Source organism: Enoplosus armatus, chromosome 2, assembly GCF_043641665.1.
Source record: "Enoplosus armatus isolate fEnoArm2 chromosome 2, fEnoArm2.hap1, whole genome shotgun sequence".
NCBI classification, from domain to species: domain Eukaryota; kingdom Metazoa; phylum Chordata; class Actinopteri; order Centrarchiformes; family Enoplosidae; genus Enoplosus; species Enoplosus armatus.
In genome coordinates this window covers 28,281,411-28,287,307 of record NC_092181.1, presented here as the reverse complement: position 1 = coordinate 28,287,307, position 5,897 = coordinate 28,281,411, and positions in this window count along the sequence as shown.

The window sequence follows — 5,897 nt, the reverse complement described above, 5'->3', positions numbered from 1 at the left end:
TATTTACACACATTTTATTTTACACGTTTCATTTCACACTCGTCTGTCTTCAGTTCACGTTTGTCTTTTTACAACTTCAATAACTTCAGCAACAATTTAAAAAACTAAAGCAAAAAGCAGCGGCTGATTATTAAAAACTTTAGTTACATGTTACAACAGCGTCGTCACAGCTATCAACGTTTCTTTAATACGTGTTCAGTATCAAATACTTCAGTCAGCAGGTTACAAAAATATCACAGACTCTTTGTTTTTGAAATGAGCGTCTTCAGTTCCTACAACATCGAGACGTCAGTGAGCAGCAGCTCTCAACCCTCAGTTCAGCTCGTCAGTCCCAAAACAGACCAGAATAAACCAGAACACGTCGACCTTTGACCCCTGTGATGCCGTGACTTTCAGCCTGCTCTGTTCTGCAGCATTGAGCTCTCACGATTAAAACGATGTAAATGTTTGTCTTTGGGGTCTTTGAAGGCGTCGAATTGTGAAACTTGTGAAAAGTACATTTGAAAAGAGGTCGACTCAGTAGTTCATATCACATGATCGTCATCAACCTGTTTCCAGGTCAAGAACGAACTCAAATCCATTTGCTGATGAAGATCATGTGACATGATCAAAAGCTCCAGAACAGCTACTGAATGGACCTTGTCGTCAGATTGTTTTTGCTCTGAATCTTCCTGACGCTGAAGCTAAATTCAGATTGAAAATCAAAGGAATTCGTACGTAGCTTGCTAGCTAACTGGCTACATCTGAGAACAGCTGTGGCTGAGATGTTTGCAGCTGTACAAGCTGAAACAAGACCAACATATTTCTCTGACCGACAGGTAGATCTTGTATTAAGATCATGAACAGGTGCAGCAGCCCATCACAAAATTTAAATCAAGTTATTCATCAATTTATGCCTGAATTCTGTCCAACACTGTTCAAACTAAACAGAGCTAAACGTCCTGTTTTCCATCTCACACTGAGAACGAGAACTCGTATTAATACGTCTCGCAAACATCTCGATACCTGAAGAGCAGAACAGAACCTATCATTCACCCGTGACGAGTGATTCTGGTTCCTACTGATCGTTTAGACCTCTCAGGACTTCATAACCAATCGTTTTTAACTCCAGTTGAGGTCCTCTTAGGAGCTTTTCAAAATCTTGACAGTGGACCTTGATCAGATTCTACAAATTCAATCATTCTGTATTCTGATAACAGCTACAGAAATAACACACACTCTCTCCTCCAACCTCCAAAAACAAAATCAGTCTCTGAGGGTCTTTCCAGACTGTCGGGTTGAGCGCTGCTGAGCTGAACCTCCGGTCTCAGATTCAGACCTCAGATCCAGATCCTGTGAGCTCTCCTTCAGTTTCAGATTCGTGTGCATACAATCACAGCCGGAGTGCCTGACAGGAGACGCCCCGCTGGAGGTGAAGAGGAAACTAAATTCAAAACACATCATCCGGACACAAACGCTGCAGGTTCTCCGGCGTGTAGCCACCAACTGTAACCGATGGCTACAGCTTTCATAGTCCAGCTCTGTGTCCGCACACGCACACGCGCGCACACACACGCACACGCACACGCACACACACTCTGCAGAACATGACAAATTAAACACAAAAACTGATGTAAACATTATTTTAGGAAAACAAACTCCTGAGACTACTTCGTCGTCACGTCGCTGCACTGAAACATTTGACAGTTTGTGTTATTACTGAAGTTCCCCTCCTTCCTGATGATGCTGCTGCCAGCCGGGTTGGCTTCATCTTACTGTTGCCATGGCAACCGATAACGGTGGCCAGCCGGTGAGCTCCTTTCCCTCCATCACAACCAAACATCATGCTCACTTAGGAACTACACGTCAAGCAGCTGCTATGCAAGTGCTACTGAACTCGTCGATGTAACTTCTGTGTACTTAGAGGATTAATACATTTGTCCACTAGGGGGCAGATCAGAGCCGAATCATCCCTGGTGACCCTGGTGAGTGTGAACATGGCAACACTCGAGGAGGTTTTCCACAGACCTCGTTCAACAAATTTATCTTAGGTCATGGTCATTTTGCAAAGCTAGTAAGTGGACCTTGATTTAAAGGGACACTCCATTGATTTAGTATGTTGGTCCAAATCTGAGCAGCACGGGTGGAAATATCTTGGATATAGTCTTTCAACGGAGGCTCCCTGGCTTTTTGGTGTCTTTTTTTTACTCTTTCCAAAATCAAAAGCACACAGCCTAACCAAATGTTACTTCCAAGGCCAACAGTTAGCATATCATTGGCTAACTGCATTTGTTTCTGGGGTTACGGGTTATGTTAGTGGATGTTTCAGTTCTGAACAGGGATTTTTTTTGAGTGGGAGTCTGGTTGCTATCGGAGTTTAGGCTAGCGTAACATCTCTGTCCTGCTCTTTATTGGATTCAGGGAAATTACCTTCCAGCAACTCCAGCTAACATTTTCCAAGAGAGAGTTACGTTTGCCAAACACTTCACTAAGTCCTTGTCCTAAAAGCCTTTTCTCTTGTAGTGTTAAAAGTGAAAACAGTCTGTTTGAAAATACGAACAAGTATGGAAGCTAAGCAGCTAAACAGGGTTTTGTTGGACAAAATAACAGTCTGATGTATTTTTCCTTCTCAGACTCATAACAGGAGGCCTAACTGGCTCTACACTGCAACACAAGAACAATGCTGTTTCTTTATTTCCATGTCTTCTACAACCATCAACTTGAATGAATACTTGTTAGCTTTAGCCTCAGTCTGTTAGCATAATATCATGATCTAGGACTTGTTAGCTTTAGCCTCGGTCTATTAGCATGATGTCATGTATGTAGCCATCATATTTAAGACTCTCTCTTTTAAAGGGTTCTTGTTTTAAAATGAATAATTTCAACTAACTCATGGTGCTAACTTTAGCTTAATTAGCAAGTTAGCTACAGCTGATGAAATCTGCCAGCTACAGCAGTCATTTCACAGCAGACAAAATCGAAGGTTGCCGGGTAGAAATGAGAAGCTTCTTTTGTCTACTACTGTACGAAATCAAGGACCAATTGTTTCATAAATAACTGAATTTTGATGATAAATCTGCCACCATTATCTCTGTAAACTGTATGTGCTGTGTGAGAACAGAAAGATAATGTGGTTAGCAACAGTAACCAAGGGGGTGGGGCTTAGTGAACATGGGATACGCAGGGTAACCATCATGTGTATGTGAACGTGTAGTTAAAAGCAAGTTAATAAGATTTTAAAAAACACATTTTAGTCCTTGCGCTGTTTAAGACACCACAGACATAAAATATCAGATTCTGATTGGATGGTAGGTGTCAATTAAAAATTGCATGTGGGGACGCTTAACTTTGATTTTCAAAGAAATGAACTGAAACCAGAGATCAGCAGGAGAATGAAGTAAATGTGATGAGGAGTTAAAACATGAGAAAGCAGCAGTAAAGTGAAGATGGAAGTGAATTTTCCCTCCAAAATTCCAAAGTCCTCCAATCAGAAGAAACAGGCACCGCCTGGCACACATTATTGGAAACCACGAGGATCATAGGAAAGTGACGCCTGAACCTCCAGTGTTATTTTTTTCCCACCTGAAGCTTTATTTTCATGTGAAGTTTGAGTGAATTCTCAAATAGCTGAAAAGCAACCAAGTTAAATGTTCTTTAAACATTTCTCTTGAGGTGTACCTGATATTTCAGTATTCTGTTCAATTTCAATTCATCTATCCAGATCTGTTTTTTCACAAAGTCTAGGGTGTGTTTAGCCTAGCTTAGCACAGAGACTGGAAGCAAGAAACTGTCAAGTGTGAACCGGGTCTCTGTTGTGGAGCAGTTCATACTTTGACAGAAGAGCTTCAATAAACTGGACGGTGACACACAATTAATAAGCTAAGATAGCTTTCTCCATTCTGGACCCTCAGGATTTAGGATTTATTTCATCCTCACAAGCGAATCCACTGACTGCATTGAAATAAATTGATTTTGCCCCAAAATTTGCCGTTAAAATTTCTTGTTATCTAGTTGGCTAACAAGCTAGTCACCAATCCAAGAGTCAACTTGGTTTTGTTGGCTAGAGCCAGGGGTCAAGACCTCGAAGCTAACTCTTTAAGCTAACTGGGCATAGAAGGTAATATCTTAGTCTTGATCTCAAACTTTACTACTTGTTAGCTTTAGAGACAAAGACAGAAGCTCACAAGAAGATACAACATGTAAGTCAGGTGGACTTGGAGTTGTGTGAAGGTGGATTTTATTCCTCTTTTGATGGAGCCAGGCTAACAGTTTCCCCATGCTTCCAGTCTTTGTGCTAAGCTAGGCTAAACAGGTCCTGGACCTCTCTCTGTACTGGACCCACAGATGCAACTGAAACGTCTGACTGACAAAGTGATTTCAGTTGGACTAAATATAATTCAACCATTTAGGACTTTGTTGATGTTTGTAGAGGATGTGAAAGTCAAACATGAATCGTATTCTTTCTAAACGCAGACATTTTCGTACCAAAGTGAAGGAAAACATTTTGTTGAACTAATTCTACAGTAGACAAATGACCGGTTTGAGGAGCACTGGAACTTGTTAACTAGATGTTACTGTGTTTTTGGTTACCTGGTGATGTTGTTGAACCCTTCATGGTGCAGGCTGGTGAACAATAAGCTACTGGACACACACACACACACACACACACACACACACACACACACACAGACAGACAGACAGACAGACAGACAGACAGTGCACACTTCAAAACACACACAAACAGAAAACATTTTCCCTTGAGAGTCCTGACAGCTTCAGGCGTTGAGGGTAGACCGTCCGGACGAAAAGCGCTGCTCTTCTGCGTCTACCCGAGCTCAAACTACTTGTCTACTGCTGCTGGAAGTGTCTTCCCAAAGTTCTCCCCACGAATGGAGAGTTCTGATTGCTAAACCTACACAGACACAAACATCCCCGTTCCCTTTGTCAGGTGTTCATGATTTAAGGTAGTTCGGGTGAAATCAAAACCAGAAAAGAAAGCCTTCTCGTGTTGAGTCCAGTGGTCCAGCGGTCGAGGAGCCGAAAACGCTCGTCCAGCAGGTCGGAGGATGTGCTGCTGAGATCGGGTCGGAAATCTGGCGAGTTCATTGGCCACTACTGTCTGCGATGGATGACACCGTCCGAAGGTGGCGATGTCAAAAACCCAGACAGCACTTTTAACAACATGCAGCGAAAGCTTGGCAGGTCAAAAACCCCCCAACGTTTCCAGGTGATGTGTCGAACATATCGTCAAAATCCACAAAAAGAAAGAGAAAAACGCCGAACAGGGAAGGGAGACTGCGATGCGTCTGCGTAAGCAAGGCTTCTACCACTACAAGAGCTGGCGGTTGGCGACTTATTCAGCACTCCAGTATCGGAGGACGGTGGCGACGGCGGGCGTTCGCTTGGGGGCGTCCACCAGGCCAAGGAAAAAGACAGCGTCAGCATCAGCTTTGACCCCTCGACAGGTCGAGTCCTGGGGACCCACGGTGGGATCAGGAGTCAAGACACGAGTGCGAACGAACAAAATCCAGCCCAGGCACGAAATTTTAAACCCCGCCCCACACCCCGAGAAAATACAAAACAAAAATCAAAAAGAAAAACTTTTGGCTTTGTGGTTATGTACAGTGACTTCCTGTGGAGACAGTTTGATGTCCATCAAGTTTCCACAGACGTGCAGGACTGGATGTTGGCGAGCCGGCGCCGGCGTCAAAGGTCAGGGTCAAGTCTTCGAGCTGGAAGGGGGTGGAGCTAACTGCGTCAGTCTATCAGTCAGTATGTGTGTATGTGTGTGTATGTGTGTGTATGTGTGTGTGTGTGTGTGTGTGTGTGGTGATTCTACAGTCAGCTTTATTTTCTAACTGTTACGTGGGTATGGACCCTCAACTAGCTCCGCCCCCTCCCTCTAGCTCCACCCCCAG